Source organism: Myripristis murdjan, chromosome 12 (genome assembly GCF_902150065.1).
Source record: "Myripristis murdjan chromosome 12, fMyrMur1.1, whole genome shotgun sequence".
In the NCBI taxonomy this organism is placed as follows: Eukaryota; Metazoa; Chordata; class Actinopteri; order Holocentriformes; family Holocentridae; genus Myripristis; species Myripristis murdjan.
In genome coordinates this window covers 17253370-17263503 of record NC_043991.1, presented here as the reverse complement: position 1 = coordinate 17263503, position 10134 = coordinate 17253370, and positions in this window count along the sequence as shown.

Here is a 10134-nt window from a genome sequence, read left to right as displayed (position 1 = left end):
CCTCTAGGGCAGGGGTGTCAAACTCGTGCCATGGAGGGCCGAGAGGCTGCAGGTTTTCATTCCAACCAACAACTCCACCAGGTGATTTCACTGATTAGTCCCGCCTCTCTGTTTGGAGGTAGGGTGATCAGTGAAATCACCTGGAGGAGTTGTTGGTTGGAATGAAAACCTGCAGCCTCTCGGCCCTCCATGGCACGAGTTTGACACCCCTGCTCTAGGGTGTCCCTCATGCAGTAAATAAATAATGATAAATTACAACAAATTAGGTGTTCCTCTAATGGAGAAGTGGCCCTCCAGTGGATAAAATGCAATGCAGTGTTGTAGAGGGAGTCCCTACATGTGTGAGAATGTGGAAAGTTTCTTAATGGATGAGCCTCCGGTGGAGAAAATGTGATGTGCTGCTATAGGACAGGAGACCTTACAATGGGATAAATGTGAGGTTCCCAAGGTGTCTTTCTGATGAAGAAAACTCATGAGGTGCCCTCTTAGATGCCCTTCCAAGTAAGAAAACACCATGAGGTGCCCTTGCAATGGAGACCAGCCCCAATGGAGACCAAGATATGTTTTTACAAAGTTAGGCTGATATCCTGCTAGCATTTGATGTTATCTCTGCTGTAATCTGCACTGTCCCAGTTTTATTTTTCAAAGTAGCCTTTAGGTTAGTTGATAAAAATCACATCCATTCCACCTGTACAGGTTTTCAGTTTTAGCCACAGCCTCTTTTCAATGTTCAGATGTCAGAGGGGCTTGTGAGGCCCGTGAGGGAGGCAATACAGCAGACCTTCTTCAAGTTGTAAACTTTTACCAGTTCTGAAATACCAATGACAACACACTGCATGTGCTGTTATAGACAGCTCTACCACATTTTTAGCCTAGATGCTTATCTTACTGAACAGGTACCTTGCCTAACTGATTCTATGATAACCTCCATTTGGAAATCAAGTAAAAATGTGAAAATCCTTCCCTCAGGGAATTATTTTAGAGTATTTTGTACAAAAAGCTTATAGGCCTGTAGGCCTTGTAGCATTAAAGTTTAGTGTGAATTGCTTTTTCACTTCATTTAAGAGTGGCTTTAGTATTGAGCTCCCCTGTGGTTACAGAATGCCAAGGAGAGAGGGAAAACTAAGACAGATTCAAAAGGAGCTGAAAAATGTGGCCAGAGGCAGCTTGTCTTTGACAGGATGGCTCCAAAGCTGCAGCAGTAAGGCTGGAGATCAAGATAAAGAATGTTCATTAAATAGTGCTTTTAACATTTAATGGCATTGCCTAGTTTTTATGTTTGGATTTTATAACTAGAATTTAAAAAACACCCTGAACTATCATTTTAAATTGAAGAACAATCTATCTTGTTTGTGTGATGCTCAGGTGGGTTAATTCCATTCAAGGCAACAGGGCTACTGGTAGTGTTGTGTTCTTTTGTAATACAGTTAACACAACATTATATACAGTACAATTATGTTCAGTTATTATGATACAAATACTGTTATTTCTTCTGCATGAAGACTATTTCATCATGCATCATGCATCCTGGCTTTCTGTGCACTGGTGGGACCACATGTCGTGCAGTAGGTGCCCTTTTAGTTTTTTCACCTCCTGCCCTTCAAACAGCCACCACTGGGAAAAATATCATGGTTCCAGATTTCATTCATCTAAGCACATAGAAATGTGTCTCTTCTTAACCACTGTATGATCATTTTCATCAATGCACTGTAAAAAAAGAACATAATGTAGAGAGCTGTTAATTTTACTCTTTTGTATCGCCCCCTGGAGGTGGTCTCACATAGTCTTGTCTATAGAATATCTCAACTGCTTGTTTAACTAATAGTTGAGGTGTGATGCTGTAACAAAGAATTAGTTGCTGCCTTATTGTTTGGTATAACTGATCAACAGTGAAAAGCTTTCAGACATAATCCACTAAATGATTTGAAGTTTTGGAAATGCTGACTGTATATCGCTCTGCGCATGGGCTGGGAAGGCCTGTGACGCACAGAGAGGGTGACCTTTACATAAGTGGTTTATTGCATATGATTTCTGGACTGTGCACAGTCCTGAGTGTTGGTGTGCCTTTTCAAGTATCTTAAGGCTACGACCAAACTGTCAAATCTGTGGGAGTGGATTCGTCTCCTGTGTACCCTGTCACCATCTGTTGCACTGCATGAGTCAAGTCAGAGTTCAGCTGGAGGTAACAATTCAAGTACAACTCCAGTTGAAACCATCTGCACCAGGCACAAGTAAACTCATACAAGTGCAGCAGATGCACTTTCAGCCAAGTTTAAAGGCAAAACCTCCTTATCTGATACATTATGTCCTCATATTAAATGACTATATTATTCCTACTGGGACTTAATGGTTCTTAGTTACTCAAAGTTGATAACAACAACCTAATTAATGTATGTTAGTAATATGTATGTTAGTATGATGTTGGTAGTTGGAGGAACTTTTGGAAAGCCACAGTTTTGAAGCAATTGGTGCCTTAAAACAGGGCTGAGTATGGAAGCTAACATGGTTAGTTGAAATTTGATGGCCAGCGAATGAATTTACAACAGTGATTAAACTTAAGGTGGACCACATGCACACAGTTTTAAGTAGCAGTATTGTTGGCACCTTTGGCACCGTGCCGTTGTCTTTGTATTTCCAATTGCTGGAATTCATAGCAAAGCTAGCTAGTGTATATAAATCCCAAACCAAACAAACTATGCATTCATGGACAAACTGACTGCCTAGTTTATTGTTGTTGTAATAAAATTAACTGTACAATTATAAGATTAATTATTAAACTGCAGGCTCAAAGATCAATTGCTACACATTATGCCAGAAACAGCTTTCTGGGGGCCAGCCAGTGCGGGGCCATGGAGGCTGACCCTTTTTTCCGCCTATGAGGAGAAAGGAAAATACAGAGGCAGTGGCTCTCTCCTTTTCCGGTGCCCGGATGAAATCCTAAAGAGAGTCGTTTACCCACGCTTCAATGAATTTCTTTATTTTGACCCACTCTGCAGGCTCCAGCCCCTCCTGGACCTCCAGGCGTTGATATGACTGAGGCAGATTTGGGGAGGGCCCATCCACTGGACCTTCTTCAGGGGCCAAGCCACTTCTGTGGGTGGGCCTTTTAATACTTAATACCACTACTTTTCTCAGTAGTGGATAATGGAGATGGTCTCCAGCCACAAGAAAATGTTTCCATTGTAGAGTTTTACCACAGAAATCATGATATATTTATTAAAAGCATCAGATCAACAGATTTCAGCTTTAATCAGGCACTTAGAGAAACAGCATTTAGAGGAGTACAACAAGCTCTCCCAGACTGTTTGGCGAGCTCACAAGAAGTCTGCACTGAGGCAAAAAAAAAAAAAAAAAAAAAAAAAAAAAAGCTTTAGAGGATGAGCTGAAACCAGACAGCCCTTGCAAAAAACAACAACCTCAAAATAAGACTGCACTGAACGAACAGCTCCTTTTAAGCTCAGTCCACACCACAAGCTTGACCTCAGTGTGAAGGCTTCGTTTTGGTGATAGCAACGGCTGGCACAACAAGAGTAGTTAGCAACTGACATTGCAAGCAGTTGAAAAAATAATGAATTCATAAACACGGAGAAACCGAACAACTCTTCACTTGGTCCACCTCAGTTCAAGTCCGGAGAACAGGCACACAGTCAGCAATACCACCCTTTCCATCCCTGCACCCTTTGCTCGATATTGTGTTCATTATTAATGAACTGTAGCGAACACGGGTTTCTGCTTGTTTGACATCGTGTACATCTGATTCCTCCCTCCTGTGTCGATGATATATTCTGTTGATATGGACAATGATACAGTAATGAAAAGGATGAAGTTATGTAGCCTTATTCAATGTCAATATGACCATAATCAGTGCATCCTTACCGTGGGTTTTTCTGAATGCTGAGAACAGCGTGCAAAAAATAAATAACATACAAAAAAAAGTGTCATGGCCATTACTGTTGGGAAATGTGTTTTTTTTTCATTCAATGGCTCAGACCATGTCTGCATTTAGCCAGGTAAACTTGAAATGGGCATTTTTTGCATCTTGTGCTTTCAGTCTACTCTAGGCTGTTTTAAAAAAGCCTTCCCAACCACACTGATGGATTCAATAAAACACAGAAATAGTGACATGTAGTGGGTAGGCTGTATGAGGCTGCCACTGTTTACAGAGGTGTTGTCAAAGCCCTGATGGCCCATTCAATAGCAACAATAACTTGATGTAAAAAAAAAAAAAAAAAAAAAAAAAAAATGGACAAAAGAAAATAATTCTTTTACATAGAATGAAGCTGAAGTTCCTTTAAAGATGACTAGCATCAATACACAATTTTTGATGTTGGACTCTGCCTGAGTGTGATCACATGACAGTCGTGATCTATAGGTAAATGTTCTGAAATCCTAATAATTTCTCTTGTTCGCACTGCTACACTAGACTGGCTAATTATGAGGTATCTACTTTTGGAGAACATATTCGAAAATACCCATGTTCACTGGCTGAATAAACCATGCTAGTATTGCATTTTCATATTTAAAGTTAATTACAAAAATATAGCTATTTAATAATCATATTAATAATAATAAAGTTGGTTTATATAGCTGTGGGACTTTGTTGCTGCTCTGTGCACCAGCCAGCACAATGGGATGACATGAGTGTGTGTTATTTATATAGTGTCTTTCTTAAGAAACAAAACAAGCAGCAGTTGACCAAGACAGTGAGACACCAGGAATCATAACAAGGGAATAAAAGATAGCTTTAAAAGAACATCAGATAAAGAGTAAATCCAGAAAATGATAACTTCAAACGCTTGCAAATACTTTCAGAAAAAAGAACGTTTTAAGAGATGATTTATGAGAAGTAACAGAATAAACAGACCTAAGCTCTGCAGGCAGGTCATGTGTCTTAGGGCTCAGACCGGAAAGCCCGATAACCCGTAAGCACCAGCTGGACTCTATTGATCATTCAGCTCTTACCCACGGATCTGAGGGAGCGCCAAGCCTCATAAGGCATCCGCAGATCAGTAATGTGCTGTAAATTTAATAAGCACGATCGGTATCTAACTCAAAAAATAAAATAAAATAAAAAATTGATCAGAATGTACTGCCTGGAGAAGGAACAAATGTGCCTCCTACACCCAAAGAGTCTCTCTTCTTCACTAGTGGAGCAACATGGCAGCATGAAGATCAATTTCCTTTCACGGAGGAGAGGAGGAGGAATTTTTGGAGCCTTGGGATGCATCCCAGGGGCCAGATGTATTAATGATGCATACACCACGTTCCCCACAGAAATTTGTGGGTGGCCATGAATACGTACGTGCCTCTACGGAGGCTTTACATCTTGTGTACACAGCATACACTTTAATGAGTCAGCCAAGTTAAGTGTGATACAGCAATGTGGCAAAGAGATGAAGGAACGTCAAAGATGGAAATTGGCCAGCATTTTATCCGGAGCTTCAGTTTTCTCAACACACCATAGGAGCCTGTTTCATTAGGGTTTCATATAAGGGTAACATTTATAGATGTGTGTACTAGCATCCTTTTTGTCCAAAAGCATGATTTTTATTCTTGTGCAAGAGAATATTTTCAAATATTATCATCTGGGCATGAGAATAACATACATTGTATTTTCTGGCCATGGTGATGGCATTTATGTCCAAACCAGAAGGCGGCAGAAGAATGCAGAGTTACTTTGATATCCACATAAGGCTAACTGTGGGAGTGGGCATTAGGCGTGTTTATCTGTGCAAAGCTTCACAATGATTAAGTATAAGAACTATGTAAGCAGAGTTTTATGGACCCAAATAAAGATTTGTGTTTGCATGTTTCTAATTTTGTGCATGCACACATTTTTAATCTTCAGTCTGTACAGAGTTAAGCATCCGGCCTCAGGCCTTTACAGTAACAATTGTTGAGGGTCATTTCATAAGGAAACGATTTTCATTGTCTTCAGCATTGTAAACAATACTCATCACTACAGCATTTCTTGATGAAATATCAAAATCTAAATCACCCAAAACACTTAAGCTTGTGCCAGCTATCTGATGGTGACTGGCGATCACTGCAATGTGATTTCATTAAACCACTGTGAAAATACAAAGAGAGTAGAGTGCATATCTCTGCCAATTCTATGCATTTCTCAAGATATGCCATTTCCACACTGTATAGTTGACCAAATCAAACTTTTCTCAGTTCTTACTCTTCATGCTAATAATTGAAGGAGATATTTTTGTTTAATAAATTCAGTCATTAAACAGTTATGTGTGTGTCCTCGATTTAGGGAGTATTTCTGATGCACTTTTTTGTGATAGGCCACACCGACCACCACGCTCCCTTTTGGTCAATCAGCATGAAAAGTTCATCAGCTCTTCCTTGGCTGTGACCAAGCTCTCAACAAAGTTTAAGCCATGCTATGTGAATCCGTTTGGAAATTATGAATCTTTTCGTGATAGGCCACATCCATGAAGTCTGAAATGCAGACTGTTTTGTGGACATAAATTATACAAAGATTATGATTTAGACTCATGACTGTTTTCACTTGTCTCATCACATTATTAGGTATGGGTTAAATTTAGGTAAGTTAAAAAAAAAAACTTCAAGGGTTAGGATTAACACTAGGTATCATTGTTAAATAAGCAAGACTTCAGCTAAAAGTTAAAAGTTCACTCAGCAGAAATCTTATGTTGGGAATCAATCCTGGGTCATCAGAGTTGAAAGCAAATGTTGATGGACATCAATCGATCCAGCTACAGCACCACTGCTGCTTTCCGCTGTGCTTTTTCGATGTGAGACTACTGTTTCTGGTTGTGCCTCCTTCGTGCAATCTTTTTGTGGACGAAAACGTATTTCTCGCCTTTTCCATGCACAAGGAACGTGTTTGCATTTGAAGGCACTGTGTTCATTTCACAAACTTTTGCCAGTTAAGTCTGCTCCAGTGATGCTCTGCTCCAGCAGAACTGAGTGAGTGAAACGGTCTCTCCTGGAAAAATAGTCCCCAGGGAAATGTTTCCTTTACCCAGCCAGTTATCAGTTCTGTGGTTTATGAATGGTGATGACTTTGTTAGCCACAGAAGCAGAACATTATAAGGTGACTGTTTCAACCAAAAATTAAAAAAATCAAGGGATTTTGATTATATATTATGATATCCTCAATACACCCTCACGATTTACAAAATGATTTGTTGCAATGTAAAATGTGGGTAAATGAATGTGCAGCCCAAATGAATGTGGGCTGCACATTCAAAATCACTGATATGGTCCTTTAAGCTAACATTTACCATCATCATCGAGGCCCACATGAGAGGGAGACACTACAGCACTTAAGGACAAACTCACACAATGAGTCTGGGACGATTAGATTTTTGGCCACATGCACCAGAACGTACAGTTTCTGTGTGAAGTTTATTCCTGAATTGGACCATGTTGTTCATTTTGAAAGTTTCTCTATATCCAAACTGCTCAGCTTGCAGCCTACATAAAAAAGAAAAGGAAAAACAATTAGGGCTTATGTTTATGGACCCATGCAGGTGTTCGTTTTTTCCATTTTCCATTTAATACACTGACAATAGCATACTTACCTCACAGGCTTATTTTTACTCTTGAAATGACTCATTTTAACCTGCCAGTTGTGAACTTGCAAGAAACACAGAAACAAAATCACTGTTATACCTTGACTTGGACCGTTGAATTTGATGCATAAGTCAAAAGAAACAGTGGGAGGACAAATTCACCCAAGCCAGAGCAAGGCAATCGTTTCAGTACAGCAACTGGACCTCCATGCCTTTTAAAGCTGTGAGCAGGATACATGATCTAATAACCTTCAGCAGTGAGATTATTTGCTCTTCACCAAATGGGTGGCGATCAATCTCACATTCAGTATGGAAAATATCTGACTGGAACAGGAAGTGCAAGTGCAATGCACGCAAACGTTTACATTAACCCCTCAATAATTTTGGATTGATGTAACTGGACAGCTGTGTGTATGATTGTAAGAAAGACATACAGAGAGAGAGAGCATTTTTATGAAGTGAACTAGCTTGAATAGCCAGAGTGTGTGTTTATTTGTATCCGGATTTCACCGCTTTGCTACAATTTCCTTTTTCACTCGTTTCTTATTATGAACAATTACCTCTATAGCGGCTGTATGGTTGCTATTTATCATTTTAGCTCGCTCTCTTTATTATTCTCAGCTCTCAAGTACATTGAAATGGTTCTTTGTTTCCGTGTGTTGTCTTAAAATTGTTTGGAGCTGTCAGAGTGAAGAGAGGAGGCAAATTAAAACACCGGCCGTGCATTCCTTCCGTTTTAATAGAAGAGTGCGCGTGTGCGTGCATGTGCAGTGTAATCTGTATTCCTTGCATGATAACAGATACAAGGCCCATGAACTCCGCCGAACAAAACAACCACCTCTCATTAGCAGCCAGAGAACAGCTGCACATTAGGTATGCCACATCAGTAGGAGACCTTGCTCTCTGATTACATCTCTGCCACGTATTTTCACTGCAACATCAAGACAGATCGGAAATTATGTATATCGAGCCTGATTGTCCTCGATTGTAATTGCTGGATGGCTAACAGCTACAGCTCCGTGACGCAGGATCGGCGCTTCACTAAGTTTTTGAGAGGCCGTAAGATTGACTCCCGCGATTTAGCATAGTGTCGGCGGCTGACGGCTAAGGATAAATCATGTTTATGTTCTTTGAGTCCTGTTAATGGAATTGATGAGGGAGGCCAAATAAAATTAAAACAAATCAATGAATTATTAATGCATCTGAAATGTGCCAGCGAAGATAGACCACGGAGCACTGAGCTCTCGGTGTCGCTTGTTTGTGTGAGGTAAACAAACAAATGTTGGCTATAGCTCTCCCATTGTGCGTTATCGGAGTGCTGCAGGCCAGTGCAGCCAAATGTGGCTTGTTAGAGAATCTTAACAATAGACGAGCTATAGAGATCTCCACTCTACCAAATCTCCATTGCCTCAGGGCTTTATACAGTCAGAGGAACAGACAGGGCACACACACGCACACATACACACATGCTTCCTTGTCTACCCACAGCCAATGCCCTGCAGAGTGTGTGGGAAGGAACTCATGCTTATCTATATGAGAGAAAATAAATGCATTGTGTTTTTGTCCTACAGTGAAAATGAGTTTTTTTTCCCTTTAATTTTATATCTGCGTCTAAGTTCCCTATAGGACACAGATGCAACTCGAGCCCAAGAGTGAATGAATTGTTCTGCTCAGTGACCTAAAATATTGTCCCCACTAGCTATTGTACATTTGTGGGCGTTTGTGTGTGGAGGTGGGCGGGGGAAAGGGGGTGGGTGGGTGGGTGGGGGTGTGGTGTGTTTAGAGAGAACATACTCTAAGTGCATATAGAACAATTGAGTGCTCTCTGTTATTTGTTGTGTGTGGATGATGCAGCTCTTCCTCTTTTTTTTGTTTTTTTTTTGTTTTGTTTTTTTTTTCATTATAAGAAGTTGTTCTTGATGTAGTCTCTTGTGCTCAGGGGTGTCGTGTGTGGTGGCCCAGGGTAGTTAAACCCGCTTATATGCAGCTCGCATCCTGCAAGGAAAACACGTTTCTGCAAATACTATTAGTATTATTATTTTTCTGACCTGGCTTCAATGTCTTTTTGGTGTTAGTGCCAAAGTGACATTCAAGAGAACTTGGGTCTTTCACTTATTGATGCTTGTACGCATGCATCCTCCAACTTTGTGTCACAGGAGTTTGTGCAATTGTCACAAAGTTTAATCTACAGATTTATGGCCATGGACATGAATTGTCCATTTTTTTTTTTTTTTTTCAAATTAAATTTGTGTCCAGGAACATAAATTTTCCTTTACCAGAAGAGGCTAAAACCACTTTAACTAACAAAAATGTATATGCAAGTGGGGACAAGATAGGTTTAGGCATTAAAAAACACTTGGCTAATGGTTTTTAATGGTGTGTTTTCATGGTCTATGAAAACGTTTGTGCTGTCACGAAAAAATGCACAATACGTGACTGTGGACACAAGTCTATTGATAATGTTTTTCGTGACTATATCATGAACTGCCATGAGACTGTGCAGGAGTGAACTAATGCAGGTCGGTGTCAATCCTTTAAATTTGTCATGTCATGCAAGCTAGTTGCAAGAGGGACCTGACAG